A 16,914-nucleotide genomic window follows, 5' to 3' on the forward strand; every position below is an offset into this window, starting at 1 on the left:
GAGAGATATTGAACTCTTCTGGGTTCATTGTTGAGCAGTGGAGTGAACACTTGTGGAGTATTGGACATGCCCTCCTAACAGTAGTCAGCGATGGACACGTCATCACTGATGCTGAATTTGTGGTCCGAGGTCTCCATTGTGGTATGGTGATTGGGGTGGATGAAATCTGACCAGAGATTTTGAAAGTGGCAGACACGTGGGATAGTGTGGCTAATGTGTCTATTTAATGTCGAAATGAAGGCAGGTAAAGTGCCCTTGACATGGCAGACTGGTTTTGTTGTCCCCATATTTAGGAAAGGTGACCAGAGGGTGTGTTACATCTACAGAGAAATCATACTCCTCAGCCTCCCTGGTAAGGCCTATTCCAGGGTGCTGGCTAGGAAAGTCCGGTTGAGCCTAAGATACAAGAGGAACAATGTGAATTCTGTCTTGAAGTACAACAGTAGAAATGTCCTTCTTCCTAGCACAGTTGCTGGAGGGCGCATGAGAGTATGATAACCCAGTCTACTGTACCTGTGTTATATAGATTTAGAAAAAGCACATGACCGTGTCCGTCACCATATGTTGTATTTGGAACTGCAGAAATATGAAGTAACGAGGCCGCACTTGCATGCTATCTGCTCCTTATATGAACACAATGAGAGCTGTGTCTGAATGCTAGGGCTTATGTCAAATCTATGCCCTGTGTGAGTTGGACCTTTCAAAGCCTGTCTTGCCACTGCTCCTGTTTGTGGTTTTCATGGAAAGAACATCAAGGGCACAGCTGAGGATGTGAGGGTGTCTAGCTGGGGAGGCTAGCAGTAGCTTTGCTAGTTTATGCAAGTGATGTTGTCTTCTTTGCCTCATCTGACTGTGACTTTTGGCGGGCACTTGAGCGATCAGCACCTCCAAGTCTGAGGTCATGTTTTTTTTTCTCTTGGAAAATAATGGATTTCTCTCCAAATGAGGTGGGTACAACTGTCCTTAGTGGAGTAGTTCAAGTCTCTTGCTCACAAGTGATGGAAGAAGGATTGTAAGATTGACAAGCAGATTGGAGCAGCAGTAGATGTTCTGCTGGCACTGGTTTATGCTAGTGAACTGGGAGCTGAATTTAAAAGCAAAACTCTTACATTTATTGTTTGATCTATATCTCTGTGGTCATTAAGAATGGGTTATGACCGAAATAATGTGATTGCAAGAACAAGCTGTAGAACTTTTTTTTTTCTTTTTTTCTCCGGGCCATGATAGGGTGAGAAACTCCACACTTTGGGAGAACCTCAGAGTTTATTCACTGCTCCTGTGGATTGAGAAGAGTCAGTTGAGATGGTTTGGGCATGTCATAAGTTTGCCCCTCAGGTGGCTCTCCCTGGAGCTGCTGCTGTCATGTCCTACTGGGCAGAGATCAGGACATGCTGGAGAGATTATATTTCTTGGCTGGCTTGAGAATTCATCAAGAAAAGCTGGAATCTACAGCTGGGGACGGGGAAGTCTGGGCTGACCTGCTTGGCCTACACTTGAATAAGAAAAGTGTTTTGAGATGATGATGACGATGAGGTTATTTTTCACAATTTTAATAATTTTACAATTGGATATTGTGTTAAATGGAGCATTTGTATGCATCTTGTGGTTTCTATTTTTTCATGGCAAATGAATGTGTATTATTATGAAAAAACACTTTGACGTGAAGCATATCAAACTTATTCTACAACTCACCATCAATTTAAACCACTTCCCACTGTTGATGTACTTTATAATTCTTCTCTGTTTTACAAGATCAGATAATAATTGGGGAGGCTATGTGTCAATTGTCTCACTGTTGTTTGCTGATTGAAAATAAGAATGTGTACCTGTTCAACACCTCTGTCAGCCAAGAGAGCAGGAACATTAGCTCAGTAGAAATCAAAGCATTTTAAAGGTTCACCATTAGAAACCACTTAAAAATAGTAGCAATGATTTGTGGTCTCCTGTGGTAACCTCCTCAGTGCTGAAAGATGAGCAGGGCTTACTGATTCATACAGAAGAAGATGCAAGTAAAAGTAAACATTTCTGTCTTCCTGGTGATAATGGAAAACCTTGATATTCTCTTTGTCTTTTTTCATCACTCCTAATATGATTGATTTCAATTAGGGAAGTAGCATATTGGTGGAGAGAGACAACCTCTTGCTCCATACTTTCTGAAATAAAATTCAGTATTAAACTTCCTGCATTAATGCCTCTTTGGGCAACAAAACAAGACATTCAAAAAGTGAGCTTATTATTTTATACTTAGTGTCCCCTAAATGTGAAAAAAATGTAGAGTAATTTTAAAATGGTACTCAGCTGTTACTTGGCTGACTTCTTTAACCAGGGCGACTTACAACACGTGACACACAATTCTTTACATTTCTATTGTTTTTCCGATTGGAGCGCAGGCAGGTGAAGTGACTTGCTCAGGGTCACACAGCGACAATAGCAGGATTTGAGTCCAAAACCATTACGCCTGCTTTTGTTTACCCTTAATAGAATAAATGAATTTGAAAGTGAATGAATGGGTAAAAACTGCCATGCAATGTAAATTGTTATTTTGCGTTGCTTTCTATTGTATCATTGTATGCGCTCTAAAGAACCTCACCGAATATTAGGAAGGGCGCCATAGAGATTAAAATATCAACGTAAAACACAGAAACATGATTATCCTGCAAAACGCTTTTCTGAGACGGCATAGTTTACACCATTCATCCATGATACTATTATTATTATATAATTAATATTTTTACTAGCGATGTATAAATTCACGATCGATTTTAATGCTTCAAGTCCTTGCTTTCTTACGTGTCCTGTCACTGCTAGATGACTGTTTGCCTCATATTTGTGTGTCCCCGTGACAGGCGACAGCCCCCGCCGGAGGTCCGCGGGCAGCCGATCCACGTGAGGAAGCGGCGCCCCCTTGCTGCGCTCGCGTTTAGCTGCGGCTGAGCCGGTGAGGTCATCACCGCGGCTTGTGGAGCCTGTGCTGGAGAGGCCAGTAGAAGCGGTCTCTGCCTGTGGGCTTTTGGTGGCACCGAGTGATCTGGAAGCAGCAGCGCTTCGGCAGGCAGGTGCTTACTGCGGAGGAAGAGCTGCTATACGAAGAGGAGAATGGGAGCTGCTGGCCGCCCGCGTAGACAGTGTACTGCCAGGCGGCAGGTAGCGACGACAGCGGCTGGGGCTTCCCGGGAAGATGCAACGCTCTAGTGACGGTAAGAGGCGACTACAGGCGCGGAGACTTCAGGAGAGAGCGGAGGGGTCCGCCGCAATCTTTTGTTTGTTCTTTGTTGCCCTGGAGGGGCTTTGGTGGGGAGGGACGATGGGGTGCCGAGCTGTCATAGAGCGCCGCGTGCACATTTCAGACAAAGGCGCGCGAGTGGATGGTGCGGGGACGCGCCGCGTGATGTGTGGACAATCGGACGGAGAAGATGCGTGGACTTTAGGACAGGCCCACCTACACACTGACACGCGCACGCGTACCGGGCACACCTTTGTTTTGGTTTCCTTTGTTGGCGCTGCTTGCGTGCCATTGTTTTCAGAACGACGGCTTCAACGTATCCTTCGGCCTGCTACAGCAGCTGGACAGCTCACTCTAACAAAAGGAACCGAACCGAGATGACGGTAGAACACCATGTAACAGTCTGGCCACTCGCATTGTGGAGTCATTGATATGTAAGGTGCTTCGGTGTGGGCTTGGTTCAGAAGGGTCCGTGTTTTCTTTCTTTCTTTGCAAAAGCATTTAGCAATGGTCGTCAGTATTAAAGGTTCACTATAAAGCGGACTGTTGCAGTTGTGTTTGAAAAAGAACTTGGCCTGCTGAAGTCACATCTATCTATCTATCTATCTATCTATCTATCTATCTATCTATCTATCTATCTATCTATCTATCTATCTATGTTTAGATCCACTTATTCACCAGCACAGTGCTGGAATCTATCCCATCTTCACCATGCACAAGACAGTAACCAGTCCTGAATTAGACACTTCTTCACACAGCCCACACACTCTCATACTGAGACAACCTGGACCTGCTCATCTAATGTGCATGTCTTCTTGTTGTGGAGGAACAAATCCCATGCAAACAAGGACAGAATATGTAAACTCCATAGGGGTAATGACCGAGCCAAGATTCATGCCTTTGTCTTGCTGTTGTGTTGCCCTCCAAAGTGAATTTGTTTTGGTCAAATGTTAAACTGTTTGAAATTGCATGTAAACAAGTAGAGAACACAGCGACTGGACTAAGATTCTTACCTTTGTGCTCGTACCAATGTACAGCCCTTGAAAATGAATTTGTTTCGGTCAGAGATTAAAGTGCTTGAAATGGTATTGGTACGCTGGTTAAAAATGAAAGGAATGAAGAATCTGCTTTAGTTCTGCCAGATTACACAGACGTCTACATTTTTTTACTTTTAACTTTGTTAGTTAACTAAAAAGAAACATTGTAGCATTTGTTCTGTAAGGCAAAAGTTGTATTTAGAGTAATTAAAGGGGAAGTCCACTTTTCTTGAAATGTAGGTTCATTATAGCACTTATTAGCACCTACATCAGTACACCTAGCTATTATGTCTGTTGTCTGCATTTTTCCTCTAGGCTACTCAGTTTCAAAGTAACAAATTCTGCTAAAATCGAATTGATTTTCTATGTGTCACTATTGCATATGTTTTTTAAATGTCAAAAAGGCTGCTTTCTGACCAGGAGACGATAGTGGTATCATTTTATCTGTCCTGTCTCATACTCAGGAAGAAGGAGGAAGCTTCATCTTTCATTGTTGGTGTTTAGGAAGTATTCTGCTAGAAATTAACACAACCGTGTTGGCACTTCGTAATGACCAACCTGTAGTGTAATTCACATCTTGATATTCTGTTACCACTGTGGCGCAGTGGGTAGCGCTGCTGCCTCACAGTTAGGAGACCCGGGTTCACTTCCCAGGTCCTCCCTGCGTGGAGTTTGCATGTTCTCCCCGTGTCTGCGTGGGTTTCCTCTGGCGGCTCTGGTTTCCTCCAACAGTCCAAAGACATGCAGATTAGGTGCATTGGCGATTCTAAATTGTCCCTAGTGTGTGCTTGGTGTGTGTGTGTGCCCTGCGGTGGACTGGCGCCCTGCCCCGGGGTTTGTTTCCTGCTTTGCACCCTGTGTTGGCTGGGATTGGCTCCAGCAGACCCCCGTGACCCTGTAGTTAGGATATAGCGGGTTGGATAATGGATGGCTGGATGGATAGTTAACCCAGGGTTCAAGTCCCTGGTCCTCCATACATGGAGTTTTAAGTGTTCTCCCTGTGCCTGCATGGGTTTCCTCCGGGTGCTTCGGTTTCCTCCCACAGTCCAAAGACATGCTGGTTAGGTGAACTGGCGATACTAAATTGGCCCTAGTGTGTGCTTGGTGTGTGTGTGTGTTCGCCCTGCGATGGACTGGCACCCTGTCCAGGGTTTGTTCCTGCCTTGCGCACCGGTGTTAGCTGGAGTAGGCTCCAGCAGACCCTGGCGACCCTGTTCAGGACTAAGTGGGTTAGAAAGTGACTGACTATTTTAGTTAACATCCTGAGATGTTTAGATTTTGCACAAAATGTTCATACATGTAATATTTATATCTCCATTTCTAAAACCTACTTTCTTCAATACAGAGTTGTGTGATGGAAGAGGGCAAGGTAGGAATTGCACCAGGTGAGACCTTAGTTAATCGCTGCAGCTACATACACACCCATTAAAGTGTCCTGACTCTGTTTTTTTTTTCCAGTTACAAAGTGGAAAATGAAACAAAATAGAAGGTAAACATCAAAAACAGAGGGTTGGATATTGGAGTTTAGGGCTGTCATCGAGGGGCAATCTCCAGTATATGGCCTAGGCCAGAGAAGGCTAGATTCTAGTAACAGGCCACTTTGGTGGGCTTTGTTTATCTATGTGTAGGAAATAGAAAATAGGACTTTTATGGGGCAGCAGCATGAGAGAGGATGTACGGTGTTTTAAAAGGTTTACCAAACTAGGGGCTTTCTGCTAGCAACAAATGTATCCTAAGATTTTTTAAGTAAGGAAGAGAGAGGTTAGGAGCATGCACCGATACAAATCACATCAGGATCCCAAATCAGGAGCTGAGCCCAGCCATGCACACTAGTTCATATGGCTTTTTTTTACAGTGGCTGAAGCGCCAATCATACCCAGGACAGAGCAATTACAGGTAAAGGGCATTGCTCAAATGCCCAATGGACTGGAATCACTCGGTAACATTCCGATTGCTGGCACAGATTCCTAGCCACAGAGCCACCACTCTGCCTAAGGTAAGGAAGACAGAAGTTTAAAGGTAAGGCAGTAATACTCACAAATCATGGTGCCAGAGAGTGGTGACATGTTGCATGTTGATTTGAACATGCAATTAGAAATTTTACTGTACTCTGTACATGTGACAATAATGACCCAATAAACTCAACACATGTCAAAAGTGCCTGACTTCTGTGACTTTTCCAATGATTTTCAGTCATAGCCTTCATTGACATATTCTTAGCGGCGCACTCCAACTAGTCTGCGACTCAGGTTTGACTTTGTCTTTAGTTGTAGGGGTGGGCTCTGCATGCATGACAGCTTCCTACTATTAAGTGTTCATCTGGATGTACAAGGAATATAATGCAGTGACTAGAAATAAGAAATGTGCATTCTTGGACATCACAAAGAGAAGAGAAGCTTGTCTGTCTGATGTGTTGTGTTTTACGTACCACAACAGAATGGAACAAAGTTAAAAGAGGGCCGAAACTGCGTCTGGACCTGCCATATTTGTTAACCCTTCGTACAGCACCGGTTCTGTCAGGCAGCACAACAAAAGGGGCGAGCTAGACTGTGCTGGAAGGTTGGCACACTATTGCTAAATATGACATGGCTAGCAACTGCCAGTTGTTTAAATTGACATGGTTTAGCAACAAGATCAACTGCGCTCAGCAAATCTGATTTACCCCACGACTAGAAGTGGTGTATTGTGACATTGGCTTTACTAAGAGAAACAGGCCATAGGAGGCCGGCAAGTATCCAGTGAAATCTTCCGGACCAGCAAATGGCAGCAAGCTAATAACAGCTGGTGTAAGTGGGATAACCTGCATGCCTTAGAAAGAGCTTTCTCAGATTCAAAAGGAACGTTTCACAACAGAACTCTAGGAGCTAGGCTGAATAGCCAATCAGATTGCACATTGAAGTGATGTGGTTTACGGATCCGTGACTGCCAGATAGTTGTCTTTATTCATAAGTCAGGTAACCCTCCCACAACCCTGTTCTTAACAATAGTGTAAGGATGTTTTATGAGAATGAGGTACAAGGTTTGCCTTTAAAATAAGTGTGTTGAGTAAGACACAAATGGCTGGGCATATCGCATAACATGACTTGTGTTAATACAAACATATACATCATAGGATGCTGTCAGCTTGATTAGGTCCTAAATGGAGCAGAACTCTGGAGATCTGTAACTAGAGTTTATTAGGTCTCCAGAACTTCAGATTTCTGCTTGATGAAGACACACGTTTGTGGCAGAAAGACAATTCAAAGAAGTTACTGAAACTTGCGGCAGCGTGATCTCAATGCTGAATTTTACACTGCTGGAACTATCAACAGACTTAGAAGCAGAATTTATGCTTAGGTTGAGGATATGCTGATTTTCTTCAATAAAAAAAAATATAATCAACTGTTTTCTGTTAGTTAAGCTCCAGTTTAACCTCCATGTTTGCATGAGAGTGAGAAGTACGCATGGCCAGTTACAAGGCTGTATTCATGTTTATTTGTTTACGTTACTTTAGTGAAACACATAAACTTGTGTTGGCTTTAATTGCGGTTGAAAAAATAATGTTCATTTTATGAGATATTAATATCAGCTAAACTATATTTTTTTATTTTGCATTTATCAAAGCTTATGGATGCTTGAATATTGCAATTTCACTGTATTCTGTACATGTGACACTATAGGCCCTATGAATGTCAGAATCTGTCAGAATAAACATCCCTCATTGGAGCCATAAAGGTGTTGGTCTTACTTAACGTGTACTCCGTCTCAGTAGATTGTATTGCTGTGCTCACCTGAAGCGCAGAGAAGACACTGTGTACGGTAAGTAAAGGCTTGGCCTAACAATCAGTGGTGTTCAATAACCAGCTTGACAAGTAGAGCTTCCCTTTTTCTGTCTCAGCTCTTACTTCATGTAGTCTTCATTATGTAAAGCACTTTGAGCTACTTTTTTGTATGAAAATGTACTATATAAATAAATGTTGTTGTTGTTGTAGTCACAATTGCTTGGTATTTTTCTGTTGTAAAGTGATGTCATTACATAGCAATTGTTTAAAATGTGAGATAACAGCTATTAACAGTAATAGGCAGTGTAATGTCTGATTAAGAAGTTAACTGCAAAAAGATAACATTAACTCCAGCACTTTCTTAAAACTGACCCTGATTCCAAAGAGCATTTTAGTGAAATATTGATTGCATTGTGTTGCATTCGTAATGCTGGTACTGTTGGTCCCATGATACTTCTGTAGCGTTCGATTCTTCCACTGATGCTAGTGATTGGCTGGTCATTTTCTGTGTCTTTATTGATTTCTCTTTGTGTTTCTCTTGCACTCACTCTATCTTTCATTTTACGATGCGGTTCATTGAGTATTATCACACAGTGCACAACTACAATAAAACACTGCTTTCAGGAAGCCATCCATCCATTTTTCTATTACAAAATCTTGGCAAGCCAGAGCCTATCCTGGATGCATTTTGTGCAAGGTCTGATTTAGGTCTTCAGACCATCCCACTCACAACATGCCAGTTTAGAGTTGTCAATTTAACTAACTAGCATGTGTTTAGGATGGGAGAAAGCAAATGGGGCACTGGGAGAACAGGCAAGTTCCACATGTGTACTGACAGGGCTGGGCAACAAGCTCAAACTTAAAGTATATCATTTCAAGATCTAATACTGGAAAACTAATAATCCAATTTGAAAACTTATGGCTTTTTAATGGCACTGTGAAATTAAGGTTTGTGTAGCCCGCATCTTGTTTGATTTATATTCACTTGGTACAAAATTTGCTGTGGTTTATGGATCAATGACTGCCAGATAGTTATCTTTATTCATAAGTCAGGTAACCCTCCCTCCCACACATTCATGTTTAGTTATCTAAACACGCACAAAAGCACTGTAGCAATCAGGAGACTTAAATGGTGTTTTCAAAAAATCATATTTATTTCATGAAGTTGAGACAAGTGAAAATCTCTCAGCTGCCTTCCTATACTTTTCATGGAGTTGTTGCTTGAGTGCTTTGCTTCCTTAATATGGTGTCTCCAGAATGGCAGTAGATGAGCACTTGTCATTTTCAGGACAAGGCATCTGTGATAGCAGCTCTCATTACGTAAGATTAATTTTGCTATTGATTTTCTCTGCAGGCTGTAACCCTAAGCCTTTGTTCTCATTCATGGTACTAGATTTTAATCCAATAACTATGCATGGGATTTTAGGATTCCGGGGAGTATCACTTTCTCTAAAATAGTGGTCCCAAAGTTCACTGCTGGTGGACCCTAACCAGTTTCACAACGAGTGCATCATGCTTACTGTTAATTAATTCTCATTGTTTAGTAAGGTGTCCTTTTCATTATTATTCTAGGAAATTCTGAAATATTTTTATTTTTTTCCAGAACATTTAACATTGAAGTTTCCTTTATCATTTTTGTTTTAATTTGTGCTTTTCTACACAATTTACTCCCTTAGTTGTATTCAAATGCTGACATTGTGAAAGGGGAGCAGTTACTTTAGTGCCATATTCACTTGTCTGCTCATTTGTCAGAAATGTTTCTTAATTAGCTGACAGATGAAAATGGCAGTAAAATGGTTGTTCCTCTTTAACATTCCCTGTTGTTTATACATTTGTCTGCACTGCTCATTACTTACGAGGTGTGATCAAAAAATACGGTGAATGTTTTAAAAAAGAAACGTTTATTGCAGTAAAAGATTTACAACTACTAGTCTCCCTCAAAATCCTCTCCTCCACTTCGAATGCACTTATCCCAACGCTCCTGCCACTTTGCGAAGCAGTTCTGAAAGTTTTCTTTCGAGAGTGTCTTTAGTTGGGTTGTTGTGGCTGTCTGGATGTCCTCAATGTATTAAAATTATTTGCCGTTCATGGTCATTTTCAATTTAGGGAACAGCCAGAAGTTGCATGGTGCCAGATCCACCGAATAAGGTGGATGCGGACACAGCGTAATGTTTTTATTCGACAGAAATTAAAACTAGAAGGGATGTGTGACAAGGAGCGTTGTCATGAGGAAGAATGAAATCGTTTCAACATTTTCCTCAGTTATTGATGTTGAAGGACGTCCTGAACTTTTCTCATCTTCAACCGAGTCAGATCCATTACGAAATTGATCAAACCAGTTGTAAACAGTGTTAATTGTCGGTAATAAACCGATTTTAACATTTGATGGGTTTCCTGAGCTTTTTGCAATTTTAAATAAAATTTAATGTTAATGTGTTGCTCGATATCCATTGTTAACGACAAACTTGAAAAACACACTTGAACTCAATAGTGGCTCACAAACGACTGACAGTATCAAACAAGTTGAAACTTGTCACAAATTAGGCTCTAGGATGGACATGTCAAAACCTGCATTGAATTGTTTTGTGTTGCTCTTGGATGGTGCTCCGCATCAACATTCACCATACTTTTTGATCACATCTCGTATCATCAGCATTTGGTTACAACTAAAAGCGCAAACTCTACAGAAAATGGTAAATTAAAAAGGAAAATGGCAAAAGAAAACAAGATTACAAGTATTAATGAATGTAATGTAAGCCAAATAACTAAATGAGATCAATTAAAAGAAAGAATGAGACACTGATAGGTAAATTGGTTAGAATAAAAACCAGCAGCCATGGGGTTCTCCAGGACTAAACATGAAAACCACAGCTCTGAAATACTGTAGAGTTCACTTGGGGTGGGGCATGGTGGTCACAGCTTGAGTTCCACGGCTTGCGTTTGAAACCATGTCCTTTTTCTCCCTGTCGATAATGGATATTTTTCCTGGTACTCTGGTTTTACCTTGTGTATCCGAATGATCTGCATGTTAGGATAATTGGCAAACCTGACACTAAATATGCATGTGAGTAACTGCACCCTGAGAGGAAAAGGTGCCCCATCCAGCCTCGTTTCCTACCTTGGTGCCCTACGCTGCTGAAATAAGCTTCAGCCTCATGCAAGCCTAAATTAGGTTGCATGTATTGTATAATGAACGGACATTGTTTTTTTCTGTGCATCCTTAGAAGGACTATATTAATCAGAGCAAGTGGTGCAACTGAATTAGCTCACTTTTAAGTTGACTCTGATTAGGTTTTTGTTTAAGTTGACGGTGTGTCTATAGGATCATTACTCTGACTGTATGGATACAATGCATAATGTGAGTGGCGGTCTGGGCAGTGCATCTTCTGCTGCCAATAGCCGTACTCAGCCAGTCTTGATGTATTACTCGGCTTAGGCACAAATTGAGTTTCTCTTCTACAGAAATTTACTCCTGTAAAAGGGGTCATGTTTATGAGTTGTATACAGACCAGTGATAAATGGAGTAATACACTTCTCAGCTAGCATGTGTCACACGGCATGTGCTGTATTTATGGTCTGCTTTTTTATAGCCTGGCTCCTATAGGGACTTACTGTACATCATATTACAGATTAATAGTCTCATTGCTCAAAATATTCCCTACTCCTCAGATTTTGAGCTGGAGAACTCTGGTAGCATAAGTTTCTGTCAGAGCTGCAGAGGTCATCTCTGGCCATTTCTCTTTCCTAATTTTGCATTGCCTCCATAACCAGTTATTGTTTGTCTCCCTAGATCTTAACGTTCTCTTTTTTATTTAAGTACAGGGATTTGGACATTTTTACATCTGATGTATTCTGTCAGCTATGAAAATGAGAACATAGATTTTTCCCAACAGTTGATACTGCATTAAATAGCTGAATGTGTTTTCCTGAGTGTCTTGCCAAATTGAAATTAATGAAACTGAGTTTTGTGGAAGAGAGCTTTTGAAAGCCTGACTGGCTTTGAGTAAGGACATCTGGATGAGGTGGAAGGAAAAAATCTGTGAGCCATTCAAAATAGATCAGCAAGTTACTAGACTGCAGCCCGCTATTTATAAAGCATCTCTGGTGTTGTGAAAAGTGGCGTTTTATGATCCCAAGATGCACTAAAGAACTGACTGAATATATAACAGACCAATTAACTTGGAGTATGGCATCACAGAATAGGGTTAAATGTGTCTCTGAGACGCTAGAATAGCTGAATGACTCTAGTTGGTGTTTTATTTTGTTTTTAAATAGTGAGAGATATGGAGAAGAGGACACACAGTTGATATATAACAGCAAGGTACCATTCCCATTTATGTAATAAATAGTATCTTGCCCACTTTCTAAACTTTTACATGATATAAAACCAGCACAAGGGCTTTTTAAGCATGGAACATTCATACTGTATTATTTTTCATCAGTCCCTCCATTTTCAAACCTTCTTTTTTCAGTTCTCTGCTGTGAGTGGCTCTGAAACAAAGTTAAAAAAAACACTGGGGTGTCTAGGAACCCTAAATAACTATTTAGACCCACTGGAAGTCTGAAAATCAAAATTTTGTAGGGTGTTATGAGATGCAGGGCTCTCAAAACTCTAAATGAAGGAATGTCTCCAAAAGCTAAGTGTAATATCATGGCTGTTTGTTTCAATTTTTGGTCAATTATTAGTAGGGTTTTAAATTTCTCAGAGTACCCAATTAGGGTTCTTGAAAGTGAGGAATTAATTTCTTTCATTAATTTCTTGCTACAATGTCTGGTTACAGATTTTGCAATTTATTTGAACCGTTTCTTCGACCATTTTTGTTATGATGAGCACCTCTATAGTGAGTAACAGTTGGTAGGACACTGCTGCTGTAGTTAGTTGTGGAGTCATGGGAGTCGTGACCATGATGCTAACAGTGTCAGGATTAAAAGGTCATGCTCAAACCACCGTTCTCTGTCTTAGTTTATGGACCAAAAAAACCCTCTTGCACTTCATTATTTTGAAGCTTTGTTATTGTTGATTTACTGGTACAAGAGTTTTGCCTTCCGTTTGCCTCTGATTTTTTCTTTGAATTTTGGCTTTGTTTGTATGTGGTCTTTATCTTCTGGCATTGACCCTTACTTTTAGGAGATTATGCCTATCTGGCAATCTACCTCATTATTTTTCTTTGCTATCTTGTATAGCACAACACTACTCCTCAAAACCTTGATGAGGTCTCAAGACAAAAAACAAGAATTGAGAAACAGCCTGGCCCCAAACTCAAAAAGCAGGTTTCATGGTCTGCACAGGACGAAATGAAGCTGATGCTGAAAAGGAGGAGGGAAACTGTGAAAACCCCTTGGCCAAAGTAACGAAACCAATGTGTCATGAACTGGGAGTCCCAAAAGCACATAAGTCACATAAATACTTTCAAAAATTGCCATTTAGGGGAGAGCACTATCAAAACCCGACTAGAAAAAGTGGCCTTGAAGACTCTTTATAAATTAAAGAATTTATTTTTTAACAAAATGAGCTGTAGTAGAAGAAGTTCCTTGGAGCAAAAAAGAATTACCTGAGAAAGCAAGGCATTCCACATCAAATACAGTTCCAATGCAGAATCCCAAGGCAAATGTCAAAAATAGAGCACAGGTTCAAAAATCCAGGAACTCAGAAAAAGCACAAAGCACTCCAAAACTCAAGTAAATTTGAAATGAACCACCAAGAACCAGTTTATAGGGTAGAGGGCAGTTCTTGGCAGTGATCGGCAGGTGGCCCCGCCTCTTGGGAAACCAGCCTTAAAACACATGGTACATAACATAGGCTACATATAAACGTAGACGAAAACCAAAAATAAAGAATGAACATTAACATAATCAAAAATTAACAAACATGACATTAATCCATCCATCCATCCATTATCCAACCTGCAATATCCTAATACAGGGTCACTGGGGTCTGCTGGAGCCAGTCCTAGCTAACACAGGGCACAAGGCAGGAACAAATCCCTGGGCAGGGCACCAGCCCACCGCAGGGCAACATGACATTAAACATAAACTTAAATCCCAGCCAAAGCAGGAACCATGGCTGAGATGTGACACAATGTTCTTTTAAAGATTTTGTTAAGCAAAAATTCTAAAACAAAAAAATCTCAACAAGAAGGAATCCAAAAGTTAACGTAAATGGCAAACAGTACCAGTCCATGATCCAGCAATCAAAATCCAAATACATGAAAATCCAGAAAGTAAAAAAAATACTCATTGGTGTTGTAATCTAAAATCTAAGATAGATCTAAGCTAAAGCAACAAAAATGTGGCAATGAGACCTACTAATGTTACAATTTGGTTTCTCTTTAAAATTTTCTTGGCTTTTTTGCATTTTTTTGGCAGGGTTGGGTTTTATATATGGTTTTTAATAATAGAGAACCACAACATAACATGCGTTTTTATCAATTTAAAGTTTCTGTAAATTAAATATATTTCATGTCTTATTGCAGCACCATTGTTGTTTCTCATGTGTGACACCATCGTAGTGTACAGTTTATCTAGGAATGCATGGTGCATGACGTCTTCAACACAACAAAGAGTAAAGATCAACAGTGATTAAAGATTAAAGATAATTGATGAAACACTGATAAAAGATTAAAGATCCAACACTGTGCATTACCTGGTTATCCAAGGATTTACAATTTCTTGCCTATGTTCTCTGGTTTCTTATTCAAGTATAGACGAAACATAAGAGTGATTCCTGGTTTCAATATTGGTGTGTTTTTCAATGTACATTTCCTCTTCTGGTCACTATAATACTTTTCTTACTGCATCTTGTCCATCAGAGCAATACAAAATATATTAACCTGGGGGCAGTCCCCCAACTTTATCCTTCAGGGGCCCTGTCCCCTTAGGTGTCAAATAAAGAGGACATAGAAGATAAAACATAGAATAACTAACTTGTAATACTATACCTTTATGATACATAAAAATCAACATAAAAATGCTCAGTGAAGAATAATAAAATATAGAAAATGAGAAGACAAAACATTCTCTGAAACATAAATTATAAAATAATAAACAAAAGACAATAAAATAATATAAAAGGATGCTTGAGCCAGGAATGAGACCCTGGCTATGACATAGCAGAAGTATCTTGAAAATAAATTTTAATAAAATGTTTTAATGTTATGAATTACTCAGTGTCCATTACTAAGGTGCAAGAAGGCACTGTAGTAGCTGGCAGACTGCTCATCATAAGCAGAACAGTGCTAGATGCTTGAGTGCCAGCAGCCTGCCCAATAGGGGAGGGGAACAGGAGTCTCCTGGGACACCTAGACCAATCTTCAATTCTTCAATCAATTTTTTATGCTAAATTTCTATTTTCTTCCTTGTTAAACTGGGGTAGGCCAATGCCAGAGTGGTGAAAACAGTGTTGGGATTATATTTAGCCTCTCACTTTCTATATTCTCCATCTGGGGAAAGGGTACAGATTAGTACTGATCACACAGTAGAAACTCAAGAAGGAGTTGTGCATTCATATCCACCTCTTCAGCAGCTGGACCACAGCTTAGCACACATGGGGGTCTTTTCTTACAGGCAGACAGCGCTTTTCTAGCAGCATCAACATCATGAAATATTCAGACACTCTGCTTCTAATGCCATTGATACCTGCTGAGGCCATGGCAGAAAAGGCAGGCAAGTACTGCAAGGATGTGATTCTCTCACTGTTTAGTTCCAGCCCAATCCCAAAAGGCTCCTTTCCTCTTTGTCTACAGCTGTTCTTGTTTTTTTCCAACATAAATCTCCCTTCTAGACACAATATGGTTTCCTATCCACCTTATTTCTTAAATTACTTGATACTCTTTCTATAAAATTAAATATTGTTTGCTCTGTAGTCAATATTTAGCATATATTTTAGTCATCCATTTTCTGAAACTTTTACTCTAATGCAGGCTGACCGTAAGCTTTGTGACTCTGCATTAGAGTAGCATTGGACACTACTCTAGTACTGAACTTGCTTAAGATGCTGGTCTTGTACATATTTATTCACACCCACATACTGTATGCTTGGCCAATTTAGAAATGTTATTCAAGTGAAAAACATGAGAGGATATTGGAGTACGAAGAGGAAATCCTCAGAAGCATAAGGAAATATGAAAATTGCACATAGACAGTGTCCTGTCCAGTCCAGTCTCCAGGACCTGAGAGATGACAACACTGACCATGGTGTCACTGTTCTGCCTGTCTCTGCACAAAAATCTTTATTTTATACAATACGTTTCATAGAAATCACCATGAGCAGTGGTTGGCAAAGCAGTGAAAGAGATTACAGAGTGCATTGTGTACATAGCTTTTTGTAGACACCATGTATTAAAGATTCAGCAGGTTTGAAGGTTGGATGAAATGTAAAAATGGGGACTTTAAAAGTGAATCACCTTTAATGATGATGGCAGGTTTCAAATTCTTTGTAACGCAAATATTTTTGCTAATTAGTTACTTTGCTTTACAAGTCTAAGTTACATGATTTGCCGCAAGGTTTCAAATGAGTGTGCAACGAGCTTTGAAAAGGAGACCTTATGGTTTTAAATCCTTATCCTCTACACAGGACACCTCACTAAATAATAAAATATTCTCTTAACAAATGTAAGTTTCCCTTTTATCTGTTTTTAGGAAGGGAATCTAATGATTCCTTGCCTTTGCAGCCACCCTTACTTAGTTGTTTCCAGAGGCGTTCACCTACTTTCGTAATGATATGATGACAGAAGTGTGGCCTGTCGATCAATTAAAAGCAGCGAAAGGGCTTTATCTGTTTTCACTAGCATAAGTATAGTGACTGAAATTGATTTCTGGTAAATGTCAACCATTTATTGAGTGGATAAGAAGAGTCACTGCATTTGCTTCTTTTTTTCCCCATTTGATTGAAGTA

At 40.3% G+C, this 16,914-nt stretch overlaps 1 protein-coding gene and 1 long non-coding RNA gene across 6 annotated transcripts in view; both read left to right on the forward strand.

Moving 5' to 3' along the window:
- The first annotated feature begins 2,841 nt into the window (after nt 1-2,841).
- Nucleotides 2,842-16,914, forward strand: part of tmem198a (transmembrane protein 198a) — a 64,422-nt gene continuing 50,349 nt past the window's right edge. For 2 of the 5 annotated variants that reach the window (XM_028807190.2, XM_051931074.1), the window contains exon 1: nt 2,843-3,197. The gene's annotated coding sequence lies outside the window, so the exon portion shown is untranslated. Of the gene's footprint in view, nt 3,198-16,914 lie in introns of all 5 variants that reach the window. The other 3 variants (XM_028807191.2, XM_051931076.1, XM_051931073.1) reach the window with 2 other exon arrangements.
- Nucleotides 4,412-16,914, forward strand: part of LOC127528994 (uncharacterized) — a 62,852-nt gene continuing 50,349 nt past the window's right edge. Inside the window, exon 1 of the long non-coding RNA XR_007935676.1 lies at nt 4,412-4,500. This is a non-coding gene — a long non-coding RNA (uncharacterized LOC127528994). The remainder of the gene's footprint in view (nt 4,501-16,914) is intronic.

Source organism: Erpetoichthys calabaricus, chromosome 8, assembly GCF_900747795.2.
Source record: "Erpetoichthys calabaricus chromosome 8, fErpCal1.3, whole genome shotgun sequence".
Lineage (NCBI taxonomy): Eukaryota > Metazoa > Chordata > Cladistia > Polypteriformes > Polypteridae > Erpetoichthys > Erpetoichthys calabaricus.